Source organism: Bos grunniens, chromosome 2 (assembly GCF_055505025.1).
Source record: "Bos grunniens cultivar Pamir isolate PY7600 chromosome 2, Bosgru_T2T1.0, whole genome shotgun sequence".
Lineage (NCBI taxonomy): Eukaryota > Metazoa > Chordata > Mammalia > Artiodactyla > Bovidae > Bos > Bos grunniens.
In genome coordinates this window covers 35,001,664-35,019,769 of record NC_141166.1, presented here as the reverse complement: position 1 = coordinate 35,019,769, position 18,106 = coordinate 35,001,664, and the positions used below count along the sequence as shown (strand labels likewise).

The following is an 18,106-nucleotide window of genomic DNA, read 5'->3' as shown; positions in this document are numbered from 1 at the left end:
AGATAGCATATTCAAAAGCAGAGACATTACTTTGCCCACAAAGGTCCGTCTAGTCAAGGCTATGGTTTTTCCAGTGGTCATGTATGGATGTGAGAGTTGGACTGTCAAGAAAGCTGAGCACCGAAGAATTGATGCTTTTGAACTGTGGTGTTGAAGAAGACTCTTGAGAGTCCCTTGAACTGCAAGGAGATCCAACAAGTCCATTCTGAGGGAGATCAGTCCTGCGTGTTCACTGGAAGGATTGATGCTGAAGCTGAAACTCCAATACTTCAGCCACCTCATGCGAAGAGCTGACTCATTGGAAAACACCCTGATGCTGGGAGGGATTGAGGGCAGGAGGAGAAGGGGACAACAGAGGATGAGATGGCTGGATGGCATCACTGACTCAATGGACGTGAGTGTGGATAAACTCTGGGAGTTGGCGATGGACAGGGAGGCCTGGCATGCTGCGATTCATGGGGTCACAAAGAGTCGGACATAACTGAGCAACTGAACTGAACTGAAACATATATAAAAATGAAACAAAAGTTTCACCAAAAACAATCCTTGAGTGTTAATTTTTTTGAAACATTTTTTTTTTAAAGCAGTCTTAGGCATACAACACATCTAATAGAAAGTACAGCAATTCCCCCATGTACCCCCTCCCGTTACATGTATAGCCATTATCAGCAGAGTGGTACCTTTTTAAAAAAAACAAAAATGAACTCCATTGAACACATTATAATCACCAAGGTGCTCAGTTCATCTCAGGGTCCACTTTAATGAAGTGAATAGTGTTTACATTCCATGCATTTGGACAGAAGTATAATGACATATAGCCTTCCCTTAAGGCTCTGATGACAAAGAATCTGCCTGCAATGCAGGAGACCTGAGTTCCATCCCCGCATCGAGATGGATATAATGACATGTATCCATCATTATAATATCATTCAAAATGTTTTCACTGCTCATAAAAAATTCTGTACTCTGTATTCCTCTCCCCATGAACCTCTGGCTACTATTGATCTTTTTACTGTCTCCATAGTTTTGCCTTTTCCAGAATGGCATATAGTTGGAACCTATTTTTAATTTTTTTCTCTCTCCTTGAAAAGAGAGGTTCAAAGCCCTTATAGGACCATTTATGGCCCACCAGAACCAAACACACTCTAGGTGGCAAGCTTCCCCACTGAATACTGTAGCTTTTCTTCCAGTATCGAGTCCTGTCCCACTGGTCCTGCCCAGCAGCCACGCAGAGGTACAGGGGTCACCCCCTAGTTATTCATAGGAAGGTCATACATTTTGTGTCCCTTGTCACAATGAACCCACATTCCTGTCAGCTGTGTTGTAAGCACATGAGCCATTTCTTCAGGTCCCCTTCTGTGAGCATACCCACAGGACTAAGATATTAATAAAGGATTTTGAAATTTTATTTCTGTATAGAGCAGAAGGAGCTATACAACTGAGGTATGATTTAATTTACCAATTAGACTATTCAGGGCTCAAATGTAAACTTGAGCTAGTGCATGCATGCTCAGTCATGTCTAACTCTTTGTGACCCCATGGACTGTAGCCCACCAGGCTCCTCTGTGGGATTTTCCAGGCAAGAACACTGGAGTGGGTTGCCATTTCCTACTCCAGGGGATCTTCCCAACCCAGGGATTGAACCTTTGTCTCTTGAGTCTCCTGCATTAGGTGGACGGGTTCTTTATCACTGCAGTCACCCCAGTGCATGTTAATTCACACATGTCTTAATTCATAAATTTTTTAACGTAGGGATTCTTAGTTTATACTGGTTGTTTTTTATATGAAAATACCTATGTACTTGCATATATCTCTAATGCATATTTTACACTTATTGTTTAATCTGGCTTGGAGTGGGAAACTGCCAAGAGTCATTCTCCCTGCAAGGCTAGTTAGTGGCCTATGACATGTCTTGGTGTGAAATATTTTGCCCAGCTGAAAACAGGAATGCAGCAATGGAAATTCTGATGAGAAGAATGTGAGATATCCAAATTTTGGCAAATTAAAAAATTTTGAGAATTTAGTTGGAAGTCCATAAGACATTATGACATTGTAAGGCAGGTGTGGAGAAAAAGAGAGTGAGGGGCACAGTCAGGAAAGAAAAGGGAAATTTATTAGAGGAAGATGATAGGGTGATTGGCCCTTAAGAAGAACCAGCATCTGCCTTTCTGACAGGGTCTTTCTTATACCCCTCCAATGAAAAATTCTCTGAAGGGATGGTTAATTTTTAGCCTGTAGCTGAATCCTGCAGTCATGTAGCCAGAGGTCTGGAATCCGGTGGTCTCGTAGCCTTGAGAAGGTAGATGGCAGTGGGAAAACAGAATGTTACTTGGGAAATTTGGTCAGTTTCAAGCGTCACTGTGACTTTATTCTTTGTGAGGTCAACATAATGAGCCATTTTAACAATAAGCCTCCATGTAGACCCTATCAAACATGAGCCTTCAGAAAAGACAAGATAATATAAAAGATAAAAGTCTTCCAGAGAATATATTTATCTCCTAACTGTATCCAAATGACACAGATGTGGGGACATGTCACCTCTTCAAAGAAGGAAAATCTCAGGTTAGCCATTTGATGAGAGAGTTTGAAGATACAGAGAACACATCAGAAGGGCTTGAGAAAAGGAAGTCAGCATAGCAGGAAGATTAAGGAACAAAGAATATCAGAGCATGAGGGTTTGGGAAAATATTTGCCTTTAGTTTGGTGGTGGAGGGTTGCTGGGATGGTGGCATAACTAATATTACTTGGCTTTGAAGCCAAATCCAGCATGTGAATCTCAGCATTTTGGGTGAAGTAGAAAAGAACAGCTTTATTGCTTTGTCAGGCAGAGGGGGACACAATGGACTAAATCCCTCAAAACTGGAGAGGATGGTGAGGAATTTCACAGTAATAGTTCAAAGAGGGCATGATCAACTCATGAGCATTCTTCTGATTGGCTGGTGGTGAAGTAAGTGGGAGTCAGCATCGTCAACCTTCTGCTTCCAACGGGTCTGGGATCTGTGTGGTTGTGGGCAGGTAGTTAACTTCTCCCACCTGGTAGGGATTTCAGTATCTGGAAAACAGCTCAAAGATACTGACAAACCTAGACAGCATATTAAAAAGCAGAGACATTACTTTACTGACAAAAGTCTGTCTACTTAAAGCTATGGTTTTTCCAGTAGTCATGTATGGATGTGGAAGTTGGACCATAAAGAAAGCAGAGTACCGAAGAATTGATGCTTTTGAACTGTGGTGCTGGAGAAGACTCTAGCATCAATCCTTAAGGAAATCCTAAAGGAAATCAGTCCTGAATATTCATTGGAAGGACTGATGTTGAAACTCCAATAATGTGGCCACCTGATGCGAAGAACGGACTCATTTGAAAAGACCCTGATGCTGGGAAAGATTGAAGGCAGGAGGAGAAGGGGATGACAGAGGATGATACGGTTGGATGGCATCACCAACTCTATGGACATAATTTTGAGTAGGCTCTGGGAATTGATGATGGACAGGGAAGCCTGGCGTGCTGCGGTCCATGAGTTTGCAGAGTCTGACACAACTGAGCGAATGAACTGAACCTAACTTAGGGGGAGCCAGAACATGCCCGGAGGCTGCATTTTTGTTTCTTTTGACTGTTCCTCCCTTGCCTTTCAGTATCCCCTCCCTTCCCTAATTAGCAACTGTTTGAACCTGCTTCTTGGTACTCAAGGAAGATCTTGGAGGCTTAAAGAAGCCTATTTCCTTTAATGAAAGAAGCCTATTTCCTGTAGTCAAAGAAATGGGAGATACAGAAAGGCTGTTGTGTCCAGGAGCCCCACAGGGTCGTGCTTGGTTTCAGCTTCAGGTATTCGGATATCGGCTTCAGATGTTTTGATTGCGGAACTGGTTGAGAGTCTCAGATAATATCTGGTCCACTGTTAGTAGGAATGTGAAGGTGCTGATACTTCAAACTTGTTCTCAGTGTCTTATTATTCAGAAGTACATTTCTATTCTGGAACAGTGAGCAGGGTCCTGTAGGTTTCCTAGGTGGCTCAGTGGTAAAGAATTCGCAGGCCAACCAGGAGAGGTGGGAGACTGTTTGATCCTAGGTCAGGAAGATCCCTTGGAGGAGGAAGTGGAAACCCACTCCAGTATTCTTGCTGGGAAATCCCATGGACAGAGGAGCCTGTAGGGCTACAGTCTGTGGGGTCTCAAGGAGTTGAACATGACTTAGTGACTGAGCCCAATGATGAGTAAGGACTACTGTGAGGACTGTGGGGTAGCGTTTGGCCCTCCTTTTGGTCCAGGCTTGTGTACAATGTGGAGAACAAGAGAGAATTAGTGATAAACTTAGGCCACTCTGGAAATCTTGTTTTCTTACTTTTATTAGCTATGAAAAGGAAGCAATAGTTAATGCATATACTTTTAAGAAGAATTCAAATGTGTTATTATTTAATTTTTACACTTTTCTGCTTATTTTTAAGAAAAGACTTCTTTCCTGTATTAATAGTGTAAACGTTAGGGCTTGTCACTCAATGTACTTCTTGGGAATACAAAATCTTTTTTATTTACTAATGACTATAATTAAGGTACATGTTTTCTAAAAAGCCAGCAATTAGGCTCCATAATAAACATATGGTACTGTTAGCTGTGAAGACAAGCCAGGGCACGATGAGGGTTTGCTTTCCTTTCTATTTCCTTCCAGTTTACATCCTTGTAAACCTCTTGAATACCCCGTGCCTGTGTATGCAAGTGTGCTTCTGCATGTAATATGGTCATGACAGCACAAGAGTGGTAGGCTGTCAGTGCAGTGAGGAGGACCAATGCTCTTATTTGATGACAAGCTGGGACTTTTCCTCTTTGCTTTCTCTTCTCCATTCCTTCCCATCTTTTCTTCTATACCCCAGCACACTTCACTCCTGAAAAGAAAGGAGATGAGATGAAAAGTATAAGTTCAGCTAGAAAAAGAACAAAGGGCAAATGTACCCCCTGACTCCTGAGAAGGAAATGCAGTCTCCCAAGTTATGGCGTTTAGTCAAGCAGGTGATTGAGCCTGAGATGATTTTATACTGATAATAGATAGATAGATAAAATATTTATTTTTTGTTTCTGTTGTTTAGTCACTGAGTTGTGTCTGACTCTTTGTGACCCCATGGACTGCAGCACTCTAGATTTTCCTGTCCTTCCCTATCTCCTGGAGTTTGCTCAAACTCATGCCCATTGAGTTTATGATGCCTATAATCCTAACATAAAATGAGCTGTAACTATCAGTAAAATTGCTAATGAATGGCTTTAGCATGGTAGGTCACTGGGAAAAGTCAATTACATCCCTACTTGACCTCCCTAGGGAATAGGGATGGGCCCATCCAATGACACCCCACTCCAGTAATATTGCCTGGAAAATCCGATGGAAGGAGGAGCCTGGTGGGCTACAGTCCATGGGGTCTCTAGGAGTCGGACACTGCTGAGCAACTTCACTTTCACTTTTCACTTTCGTGCATTGGAGGAGGAAATGGCAACCCACTCCAGTGTTCTTGCCTTGAGAATCCCAGGGACAGGGGAGCCTGGTGGGCTGCCACCTATGGGGTCGCACAGAGTCGGACATGACTGAAGCGACTTAGCAGCAGCAGCAACAGCAGCAGCAGCATCCTTGAAACTGTATGGAGGTGGCTGGACAGTATAGGTTGACTGCTGCAGGTTCCTCAAAGAGGTTCAGGCAAGTTGAAAGAATATAGAAAGAGAAAATACGTAATCATGATTTCAGGGTTAGGGGCAATTCAACAAAAGCTAAGGAGTGGGTATAATAACAGGAATCAACAGCACAGCGAAGCTGAGATAGGGACCAAAATGGTGGAGGTTCAGAGTCACATAATGAGAAGAACTGGGGTCCTTTACTTGCTTAAGTTCAGTTCAGTTAAGTCACTCAGTCGTGTCCAACTCTTTGTGACCCCATGAATCGCAGCATGCCAGGCCTCCCTGTCCGTTACCAACTCCCGGAGTTCACCCAGACTCACGTCCATCGAGTCAGTGATGCAATCCAGCCATCTCATCCTCTGTTGTCCCCTTCTCCTCCTGCCCCCAATCTCTCCCAGCATCAGAGTCTTTTCCAATGAGTCAACTCTTTGCATGAGGTGGCCAAAGTACTGGAGTTTCAGCTTTAGCATCATTCCTTCCAAAGAAATCCTAGGGCTGATCTCCTTCAGAATGGACTGGTTGGATCTCCTTGCAGTCCAAGGGACTCTCAAGAGTCTTCTCCAACACCACAGTTCAAAAGCATCAATTCTTCAGCACTCAGCTTTCTTCAGAGTCCAACTCTCACATCCATACATGACCATAGGAAAAACCATAGCCTTGACTAGATGGACCTTTGTGGGCAAAGCAATGTCTCTGCTTTTGAATATGCTATCTAGGTTGGTCATAACTTTACTTCCAAGGAGTAAGCGTCTTTTAATTTCATGGCTGCAGTCACCATCTGCAGTGATTTTGGACCCCCCCCCCCAAAAAAAAAAGTCTGACATTGTTTCCACTGTTTCCCCATCTATTTCCCATGAAGTGATGGGACCGGATGCCATGATCTTCGTTTTCTGAATGTTGAGCTTTAAGCCAACTTTTTCACTCTCCACTTTCACTTTCATCAAGAGGCTTTTTAGTTCCTCTTCACTTTCTGCCATAAGGGTGGTGTCATCTGCATATCTGAGGTTACTGATATTTCTCCTGGCAATCTTGATTCCAGCTTGTGTTTCTTACACTCCAGCGTTTCTCATGATGTACTCTGCATATAAGTTAAATAAACAGGGTGACAATATACAGCCTTGACGTACTCCTTTTCCTATTTGGAACCAGTCTGTTGTTCCATGTCCAGTTCTAACTGTTGTTTCCTGACTTGCATACAGATTTCTCAAGAGGCAGATCAGGTGGTCTGGTATTCCCATCTCTTTCAGAATTTTCCACAATTTATTGTGAGCCACACAGTCAAAGGCTTTGGGATAGTCAATAAAGCAGAAATAGATGTTTTTCTGGAACTCTCTTGCTTTTTCCATGATCCAGCAGATGTTGGCAATTTGATCTCTGGTTCCTCTGCCTTTTCTAAAACCAGCTTGAACATCAGGAAGTTCATGGTTCACATATTGCTGAAGCCTGGCTTGGAGAATTTTGAGCATTACTTTACTAGCGTGTGAGATGAGTGCAATTATGCGGTAGTTTGAGCATTCTTTGGCATTGCCTTTCTTAGGGATTGGAATGAAAACTGACCTTTTCCAGTCCTGTGGCCACTGCTGAGTTTTCCAAATTTGCTGACATATTGAGTGCAGCACTTTCACAGCATCATCTTTCAGGATTTGGAATAGCTCAACTGAACTTCCATCACCTCCACTAGCTTTGTTTGTAGTGATGCTTTCTAAGGCCCACTTGACTTCACACTCCAGGATGTCTGGCTCTAGGTCAGTGATCACACCATCGTGATTATCTTGGTCGTGAAGATCTTTTTTGTACAGTTCTTCTGTGTATTCTTACCACCTCTTCTTAATATCTTCTGCTTCTGTTAGTTCCATACCATTTCTATCCTTTATCGAGCCCATCTTAGCATGAAATGTTCCCTTGGTATCTCTAATTTTCTTGAAGAGATCTCTAGATCTCCCCAGTCTGTTGTTTTCCTCTATTTCTTTGCATTGATCACTGAAGAAGGCTTTCTTATCTCTTATTGCTATTCTTTGGAACTCTGCATTCAGATGCCTATATCTTTCCTTTTCTCCTTTGCTTTTTGCTTCTCTTATTTTCACAGCTATTTGTAAGGCCTCCCCAGACAGCCATTTTGCTTTTTTGCATTTCTTTTCCATGGGGATGGTCTCGATCCCTGTCTCCTGTACAATGTCATGAACCTCATTTCATAGTTCCTCAGGCACTCTGTCTATCAGATCTAGGCCCTTAAATCTATTTGTCACTTCCACTGTATAATCATAAGGGATTTGATTTAGGTCATACCTGAATGGTCTAGTGGTTTTCCCTACTTTCTTCAATTTAAGTCTGAATTTGGCAATAAGGAGTTCATGGTCTGAGCCACAGTCAGCTCCTGGTCTTGTTTTTGCTGACTGTATAGAGCTTCTCCATCTTTGGCTGCAAAGAATAGAATCAGTCTGATTTCGGTGTTGACCATCTGGTGATGTCCATGTATAGAGTCTTCTCTTGTGTTGTTGGAAGAGGGTGTTTGTTATGACCAGTGCATTTTCTTGACAAAACTCTGTTAGTCTTTGCCCTGCTTCATTCCGTATTCCAAGGCCAAATTTGCCTGTTACTCCAGGTGTTTCTTGATTTCCTACTTTTGCATTCCAGTCCCCTATAATGAAAAGGACATCTTTTTTGGGTGTTAGTTCAAAAAGATCTTGTAGATCTTCCTAGAACCCTTCAACTTCAGCTTCTTCAGCATTACTAGTTGGGGCATAGACTTGGAATACTGTGATATTGAATGGTTTGCCTTGGAAACGAACAGAGATCATTCTGTCATTTTCGAGACTGCAACCAAATACTACATTTCGGATTCTTTTGTTGACCACGATGGCTACTCCATTTCTTCTGAGGGATTCCTGCCTGCAGTAGTAGATATAACGGTCATCTGAGTTAAATTCACCCATTCCAGTACATTTTATTTCGCTGATTCCTAGAATGTCCACATTTACTCTTGCCATCTCTTGTTTGACCACTTCCAGTTTGCCTTAATTCATGGACCTGACATTCCAGGTTCCTATGCAATATTGCTCTTCACAGCATCGGACCTTGCTTCTGTCACGAGTCCTACCCACAGCTGGTATTCTTTTTGCTTTGACTCCATCCCTTCATTCTTTCCGGTGTTATTTCTCCACTGATTTCCAGTAGCATATTGGGCACCTACTGACCTGGGGAGTTCCTCTTTCAGTATCCTATCATTTTGCCTTTTCATACTGTTCATGGGCTTCTCAAGGCAAGAATGCTTAAGTGGTTTGCCATTCCCTTCTCCAGTGGACCACATTCTGTCAGATCTCTCCACATGACCCGCCCGTCTTGGGTTGCCCCACAGGCAAGGCTTAGTTTCATTGAGTTAGACAAGGCTGTGGTCCTAGTGTGATTAGATTGACTAGTTTTCTGTGAGTATGGTTTCAGTGTGTCTGCCCTCTGATGCCCTCTTGCAACACCAACCGTTTTACTTGGGTTTCTCTTACTTTGGGCGTGGGGTATCTCTTCGCGGCTGCTCCAGCAAAGCGAAGCCGCTGCTCCTTACCTTGGACGAGGGGTATCACCTTACTGCTGCCCTTCCTGACCTTCAACGTGGGATAGCTCCTCTAGGCCCTCCTGCGCCCGCGCAGCCACGGCTCCTTGGATGTGGGGTTGGTCCTCCTGGCCGCAGACCCTGGCCTCGGGCTTGGGGCGTGGGGTAGCTCCTCCCGGCCGCTGCCCCTCACTTCGGACGCGGGGTAGCTCCTCTAGGCCGTGCTTAGCGCGCCGTTTGCAGCCGCCTGCACTCAGTAAGTGAGTCACAAAGAAGAGAGAGGCCAAGAGACAGGAGGAACAAGTGTACCATCACTTGAGAAATACCCATTTTCTAGAACTGGGACTTAGGAGTAGAGTGAAGTTGTAAGAGCCATGTGTACTGAATTGCCTGTGCAAATGAAGCCAGATATTTGTCTCTGACCCGATAGCAGAACCAAGTCTGCAGCTGGGGGCTAAGAGACTCAGCTCTGGTAATGGACAAAGAACAGGAAACCTAGTACATTGTTACAACCAGAACATATTTTAAAAAGTAATTAGAATTGAATTTGAGAGAAATGTAATTCTTTCAGCTATTGTTCAGTAATTACCTAGGGGCGGGAGTGTGCTTGTTTTGGGAAAGAAGGTGCAGAGGAGTATAGAGAATTGGTTCTGGGGAAAAAAGAACCACATTTTTTATCTCAGAATATACTAAAAGTTTTATCTCTCCTAACATCTGTAATATTTGGTATCCAAATATTTTAATGCTGCTTAACCTAATAGAGAAATTTGATTGATTGATTAATTAATTAATATAGCAGTTATTATTGTCTTGCCCTTTAATTCATGTAACAAGGGAAAAGCTATCTCACCTTTAGGAAACTGGGATGAGTATTAAAAAACAAAACCTGTTTTGTCTCCTTGTTTTGACACACTGTTTCTTATGTTATTAACATTTTAAAAATTTGAAATAACATAATATAAAAGTTTATGAGTTGTATATGTTTATAAAAAGAAAATAGGATTTTAAAAGATTGAGGAACTATCAATCTACAGTTTCTCATTTGATAAGCAAAAAAAATTAAAAACTGTAAGAGGTTATAAAATTGACTCTCTTTCATGATTTAAACATTTTTTGAGAAGTTCTGCTTTACCTTAAAAAGAGAAAACCCATGACAAAGTTACTAACAGTAAGAACAAGCCAGATAAACTACAAAATCATAGCATTTTGTATGCCCACGAGAGAACAAATGTTACAGGAAATCAGATGAACTAAATTCCAAAAGGTGACAGCACCTTCAAAGAGAATCAAGACACACAAATGATATCACCTTTAGCAGAGCAAGGAACGAAAATATGAAAACTGCACAAGTAGGGAAGAAGTAAGGAATGAAAACTTCAATGAGTTCTTAAAGGTCAAATGTTGGCTAGTATAGCAGACTAGAATCCCTAGGAGTCCCACATCCAAGGTGAAGCAACCAATCTTTTCCATAGATTTCTATCCTGTGCTCACCAGAAAGATTTGGGCTGGGCAGGACATCTGAGAGAGCTCTCTTCAACAGTGCATAGACAAAAATCTCCATCTGCTTTCCACACTGAAATCTCATTGCAGCAAAAGCCATCTGCTGCTGGAGGAATGGTAGGCAACCCACCTGTCCCCTTTTCATAGGCAAAACTAAGTGAAAAGTGCATTAGTTGTTCAGTCATGTCTGACTCTTGGTGACTGCACAGACTGCAGCCCACCAGGCTCCTCTGTCCATGGATTTCTCCAGGCAAGAATACTGGAGTGAGTAGCCATTTCCTTATCCAGGGGATCTTCCTGACCCAGGGATTTTTTATCATCTGAGTCACTAGGGAATACTTTCATAAGCAAAGGTCGGCTGTAAATGGGGGACAGATCAAAGTGAGTTATTTACCCTGAGAGAGGAATAAGAAATGAGTTCAATTCCCGATTCTTGTGCTGATAAAAGGCAGAGGGTTTGTGCCACTGGAGAAGTGCAGGAAGCTTGCTTATCTGATAGTCCTCAAAGATACAGAACATAATTTAGCTGCCATCAAGTGGAAGGGCAGAAGTTCTGCCCTTGAAGCACATATGTACAGGCATGCCTAAGACGGAGGCTGGACCAGGAAAGTTATGAGCTTTGGACCAAGTAACATGCAGCATACAATAGTCTACCGCCAAGGTGGAGCAAGACCATGGAGAGAATCTCCCTCTGTGTGGCAGAGAGTGAAGCAGAAATACTGGGAAACACTCTTGGGTATAGCAAACCTCACAATAAATACAGGAAGCAGCAGTACACCACTGGAGGAATTCAAATCTCTGTGACGAAGTGAAGGTTAACTACAGCAACAACAAAACTTATGCATCAGACTGACATTAAGGACCTGACTGAAGAACTGCGTCCATCTCTGTGTGTAAATACTGTTTATGTCAGGCTCTATTTGCAGTAACCTATGACACCAAAAAAAAAAAAAAAAAAACCCTTATCAAAAGATAAAGTAGTAATAGTTTTTTATATTTTTTATTTTTTAAATTATAAAAATATGATAATATGTTTATAGGAGATTTGGAAAATTCAAAACAAAGTTATATAGTTCCACTATGTATTAAAATTGTTCACTTTAAGTAGATAAATTAAGATTTTTAGTTGGAGTTTCAATATCAAGCTCTCAGAAATTAATAGAACGAATGTGCAGAGAAGTAGAAGAATATAGTTGACCTGAAAAGCATTATGAACCAATTTGACATAATTAAGATTTATGCGATTTTCACACAACAGTAGGATACAAATTCTATTCAAGTTCCCATAGGCTATAAACTAGGAGACACTGGAACATATCCAGAGACAAAAGACCAGGTGCAGAAATTTCATGGTCTAAAGGTATTGAAATCATTCAGAGTCTGTTCTCTTATTACTGTGGAATTATGTTAGAGATCAATATCAAAAGATATTTGAAAATAACCCTCATATCTAAAAGTGCAGTGTCACCTTTACCAAGAGAGATCTTTGACTTAGCAAAATTAGCCATTGAAAGCCTCAATAACGTTAGAAGATTGAAACATTACAGAGGGTGATTGCAGAGAAGAAAGTGTTTAAACAAGAAATTAATATCAAAATGAGAAATTAATATCAGATATTTTGAAATAGCTCATGTGTTTGGAAGTTAAATGTTCACTTTAAAATAATCACTATATATAAAAGCCAAAACAAGGAAAATTAGAAAATATTTATAATAGAATAAAAATGAAAAGAGAACTTATCAGAATTTGTTGCATGTAACTGAAGCTGCTCAGTGCAATTAAATACAATGTGGAGTTTTGAATAATGTATAAGAACAAATAATGGACACTAGCATAAAATTTTGTGATATTTGAACAAAATCTGTACTTTAGTTAATATTACTGTATCACCTGTTAATTTCCTGTCTTTTTAAACAACATAATATTTCATTTTATTCTCAGAATTGGATTAGAAGTTTCAGCTTGAGTTTTTTTTAATCACTAAGATAATAAACTTTCTAGACTCTTAGCACTGATAGTAGATGCCAAAATACATGGAGCTATATAAAAATTTTAAGTGATTATAAATTAGAACTATCTCTTTCTATTCATACCAAGTCAAACAGTAGAATAAAAATGTCATACATTTTTTAGCTAGGCAAAAATTCATAAGTTTTCTAAAATATACATACTGCTTATATCTCTATATATGTTTACAAAAGCTTTTATACTATGCTTGATAGACTTGAGAAAGAACATTACTAAAAAGGAGAAATTGGAAAACAAGCTAAATGAAATGGAGTATTTAATATGAAATAGAAAATGTTAAAGAAACTATGTAAAAGTATAAGATCATCATATAGTCCAGTTGTTTTTAGATATGACTGCTCATTAGAAACACATCTGGAGCTTTGGAAGGAAAAAAAGCAACCCAAAAAACAATACTTGGGCATTTTTTTTTTTCCAGAACACTCCAAGATAATTTTGATATGCATTTGGATTTTAAAAAATGATTATAAGTTTTTCTATTAAATGGTAGTTTTAGTGATATAGAATTATATAAAATTCCATTATTTTCAGTTGACCAATCATGATACAATTATTTTATTAAGCACAAATCACTATAATAGACATTTATCACTTCTCATAATTAATAGACAAAAAATAAAAGACCATTACAGTTGCAAGCCATAATGAAAGCATGATTAACCTAACAATATGAAATAATTACATACAATTTGGGGGGTTAAGTAAAGTGATCTGGTAAGTGGAAGTGTATACACGCACATGTTTTTATCTTTCCAGCCAGTCTCTGTCTTTTGGTTTGTGCATTTAATCCATTTACATTTAAGGTAATTATTGATATGTATGCAGTTCACAGCGTCACAAAAGAGTCAGCACAACTTAGCCACTATACAACAAATGATCCTATTACCATTTTCTTAATTGTTTTGGGGTATATTTTGTGTAAATCTTTTCCTTCTCTTGTGTTTCCTGCTTAGAGAAATTCCTTCAGCATTTTTTGTAAAACTGGTTTGGTGGTACTGAATTCTCTTAACTTTTGCTTATATGTAATACTTTTGATTTCTCTGTCAAATGTGAATGAGAATCTTGATGGTATTCTTGGTTGTAGGTTCTTCTCTTTCATCACTAAATATATCATGCTATTCCTTTTTGGCTTGTAGAGTTTCTGTTGAGAAATCAGCTGATAACCTTATGGGAGTTTCCTTGTATGTTCTTTGTCATTTTTCCCATGTTATTTTTAATATTTTATCTTTGTCTTTAATTTCTGTCAGTTTGATTATGTGTGTTGGTCTGTTCTTCATTGGGTTTATCCTGCCTGGGACTCTCCTGGATGTGGTTGACAGTTGACAGTTTCTTTTCCCATGTTAGTAATAATACTTTTATATGCAGAGATGGCACAGGTGATAGAACTGTCAGCAGACAGATACTTTAAAGTCGATTGTGTTGATTTTTATGTTAAAGAACATATTGTAAAATATGGAAATTATGCATTGAAAAGATGGGGGAATTTTAGTAGAGAGAAATCTTTAAAAAAAAAAGTCAGTTGGAAATGCTGGGTATAAAAAGTATGATGTCTAAGACAAAGAGCTCTTTTTATGGGTTTATCAGCAGGCTAGACACAAGAAGAAAGCACTGATGATCTTAAATATGAGATCAGATCAGATCAGTCGCTCAGTCCTGGCTGACTCTTTGCGACCCCATGAATTTCAGCACGCCAGGCCTCCCTGTCCATCACCAACTCCCAGAGTTCACTGAGACTACATCCATCGAGTCAGTGGTGCCATCCAGCCATCTCATCCTCTGTCATCCCCTTATCCTCCTGCCCTCAATCCCTCCCAGCATCAGAGTCTTTTCCAATGAGTCAACTCTTTGCATGAGGTGGCCAAAGTACTGGAGTTTCAGCTTTAGCATCATTCCTTCCAAAGAAATCCCAGGGCTGATCTCCTTCAGAATGGACTGGTTGGATCTACTTGCAGTCCAAGGGACTCCCAAGAATCTTCTCCAACACCACAGTTCAAAAGCATCAATTCTTCGGCACTCAGCCTTCTTCACAGTCCAACTCTCACATGACCACAGGAAAAACCATAGCCTTGACTAGATGAACCTTTGTTGGCAAAGTAATGTCTCTGCTTTTGAATATGCTATCTAGGTTGGTCATAACTCTCTTTCCAAGGAGTAAGCGTCTTTTAATTTCATGGCTGCAGTCACCATATGCACTGATTTTGGACCCCCCAAAAATAAGTCTGACACTGTTTCCACTGTTTCCCCATCTATTTCCCATGAAGTGATGGGACTGGATGCCATGATCTTCGTTTTCTGAATGTTGAGCTTTAAGCCAACTCTTTCACTCTCCTCTTTCACTTTCATCAAGAGGCTTTTTAGTTCCTCTTCACTTTCTGCCATAAGGGTGGTGTCATCTGCATATCTGAGGTTACTGATATTTCTCCTGGCAATCTTGATTCCAGCTTGTGTTTCTTACACTCCAGCGTTTCTCATGATGTACTCTGCATAGAAGTTAAATAAGCAGGGGGACAATATACAGCCTTGACGTACTCCTTTTCCTATTTGGAACCAGTCTGTTGTTCCACGTCCAGTTCTAACTGTTGCTTCCTGACCTGCATACAAATTTCTCAAGAGGCAGGTCAGGTGGTCTGGTATTCCCATCTCTTTCAGAACTTTCCACAGTTTATTGTGAGCCACACAGTCAAAGGCTTTGGCATAGTCAAGAAAGTAGAAATATATGTTTTTTTGGAACTCTCTTGCTTTTTCCATGGTCCAGCAGATGTTGGCAATTTGATCTCTACTTGCTCTACCTTTTCTAAAACCAGCTTGAACATCTGGAAGTTCACAGTTCACATATTGCTGAAGCCTGGCTTGAAGAATTTTGAGCATTCCTTTACTAGCGTGTGAGATGAGTGCAATTGTGTAGTAGTCTGAGCATTCTTTGGCATAGCCTTTCTTTGGGATTGGAATGAAAACTGACCTTTTCCAGTCCTATGGCCACTGCTGAGTTTTCCAAATTTGCTGGCATATTGAGTGCAGCACTTTCACAGCATCATCTTTCAGGATTTGGAATAGCTCAACTGGAATTCTATCACCTCCACTAGCTTTTTTCATAGTGATGCTTTCTAAGGCCCACTTGACTTCACATTCCAGGAATTCTGGCTCTAGGTCAGTGATTACACCATTGTGATTATCTGGGTCTTGAAGATCTTTTTTGTACAGTTCTGTGTATTCTTGCCACCTCTTCTTAATATCTTCTGCTTCTGTTCGGTCCATATCATTTCTGTCCTTTATTGAGGCTATCTTTGCATGAAATGTCCCCTTGGTATCTCTAATTTCATTGAAGAAATCTCTAGTCTTTCCCATTCTGTTGTTTTCCTCTGTTTCTTTGCATTGATCACTGAAGAAGGCTTTCTTATCTCTTCTTGCTATTCTTTGGAACTCTGCATTCAGATGTTTATATCTTTCCTTTTCTCCTTTGCTTTTTGCTTCTCTTCTTTTCACAGCTATTTGTAAGGCCTCCCCAGACAGCCATTTTGCTGTTTTGCATTTCTTTTCCATGGGGATGGTCTTGATCCCTGTCTCCTGTACAATGTCACGAACCTCATTCCATAGTTCATCCAGCATTCTATCTATCAGATCTAGGCCCTTAAATCTATTTGTCACTTCCACTGTATAATCATAAGGGGTTTGATTTAGGTCATACCTGAATGGTCTAGTGGTTTTCCCTACTTTCTTCAATTTAAGTCTGAATTTGGCAATAAGGAGTTCATGATCTGAGCCACAGTCAGCTTCTGGTCTTGTTTTTGACTGTATAGAGCTTCTCCATCTTTGGCTGCAAAGAATATAATCAGTCTGACTTCGGTTTTGACCATCTGGTGATGTCCATATATAGAGTCTTGTCTTGTGCTGTTGGAAGAGGGTGTTTGCTATGACCAGTGCATTTTCTTGGCAAAACTCTATTAGTCTTTGCCCTGCTTCATTCCATTTTCCAAGGCCAAATTTGCCTGTTACTGCAGGTGTTACTTTATTTCCTACTTTTGCATTCCAGTCCTCTATAATGAAAATGACATCTTTTTTGGGTGTTAGTTCTAAAAGATCTTGTAGGTCTTCATAGAACCCTTCAACTTCAGCTTCTTCAGCGTTACTGGTTGGGGCATAGACTTGGATTACTGTGTTATTGAATGGTGTGCCTTGGAAACGAACAGAGATCATTCTGTCGTTTTTGAGATTGCATCCAAGTACTGTGCTTAATGTGCCGGTCGCAGCCGCCGCCACGCTTAGTGCATGGTAATGTGTATCTAGACCCAAAGCAATGAAGGGGAGCAGATATGGTAAATATAAATACCATTTTCTCATTTTAATATTAATAAAATATTATTTACACTTAAAGCAAAAAATAGGAACACTTTATTTAAATTTATAATAAATACAAAATGTTACCAAAATTAATACAAGGGATGGGAATGAAGGATGTAGATGTGTGGTTGTTAGGTTTTTACTGTAAGCATAAAGTTATATCAGAACATTTAGATTAGATTTATACTCTAATCACTGTAGGAAGAACTAATGAAGATGAAATGGCATAGCTAAGTAGTGAAGATAAAGTGGAATTAAAAAAAATCAAACTAATATCTTGATAAAGGTGTTAACACTATAGCGGTAAACACAATACAATTTATAAATATATCAAATTAATAGATTACGTACGTTAAAATTGCATAATATTATATATCAACTACATCTCAAAAAAAAAAAAAAAAAAGCCTAGAGGGAGAATGGAAAAGAGAAACAAAGCAACAAAGAATGAACAGGACAAATAAAAAATAGTAGGATAGTAGATTAGATCCAATTGCATCACTTAATACATTCAATACAACTTACCTAAAACGTCAGTTATCGGATGATTTTTTTTTTTTTAAACTTACTCATTCATTTTCTTTCTATTAGACATCACTTTAAGATATAAAGATGCAGATTGGCTAGAAGCTAAAATATCAGAAAGCATGTTCCATAAACAATAGTTATAAGAAAACTAAAATGGCTTATCCAGAGTCTGTTTTCCCAAAAACATAGGTTTTCTCAAATAGAATATATTTTTCTAAGTATGACATTTGTATTAAGTTGTAATTAATTAGTATTAAAATTGATAAATTATGACAAATGATTAATGCTACTGTCTGCTTGGCCTCTAGGAAACATTTATGCCAATACCCAGAATACATTATTTTATATCTTTTCTAATGGAAAGATAGTACTCACACACATCTCTTAGGTACATAATTAGTAAGGTATATTAGTAAGACCTCCAGAGCCACTTTACTTTGACAATGCATGCTGAAAATGATTCAGATTAAAAATCTGCATATTTTTATTTTTTGTCACTCAGAAAATGTTGTCAGT

The 18,106-nt window shown here is 39.7% G+C and overlaps 1 protein-coding gene and 1 non-coding gene across 5 annotated transcripts in view; one reads left to right on the top strand and one right to left on the bottom strand.

Annotated features, from left to right (window-relative positions):
• Window positions 1-18,106, top strand: part of SPAG16 (sperm associated antigen 16) — a 1,071,375-nt gene that overhangs the window by 451,429 nt on the left and 601,840 nt on the right. The window lies entirely within an intron of this gene.
• On the bottom strand, window positions 1,246-1,371 carry LOC147377904 (small nucleolar RNA SNORA11). Its single transcript, XR_015153684.1, has one exon. It is a non-coding gene; the product is annotated as a small nucleolar RNA SNORA11 (small nucleolar RNA).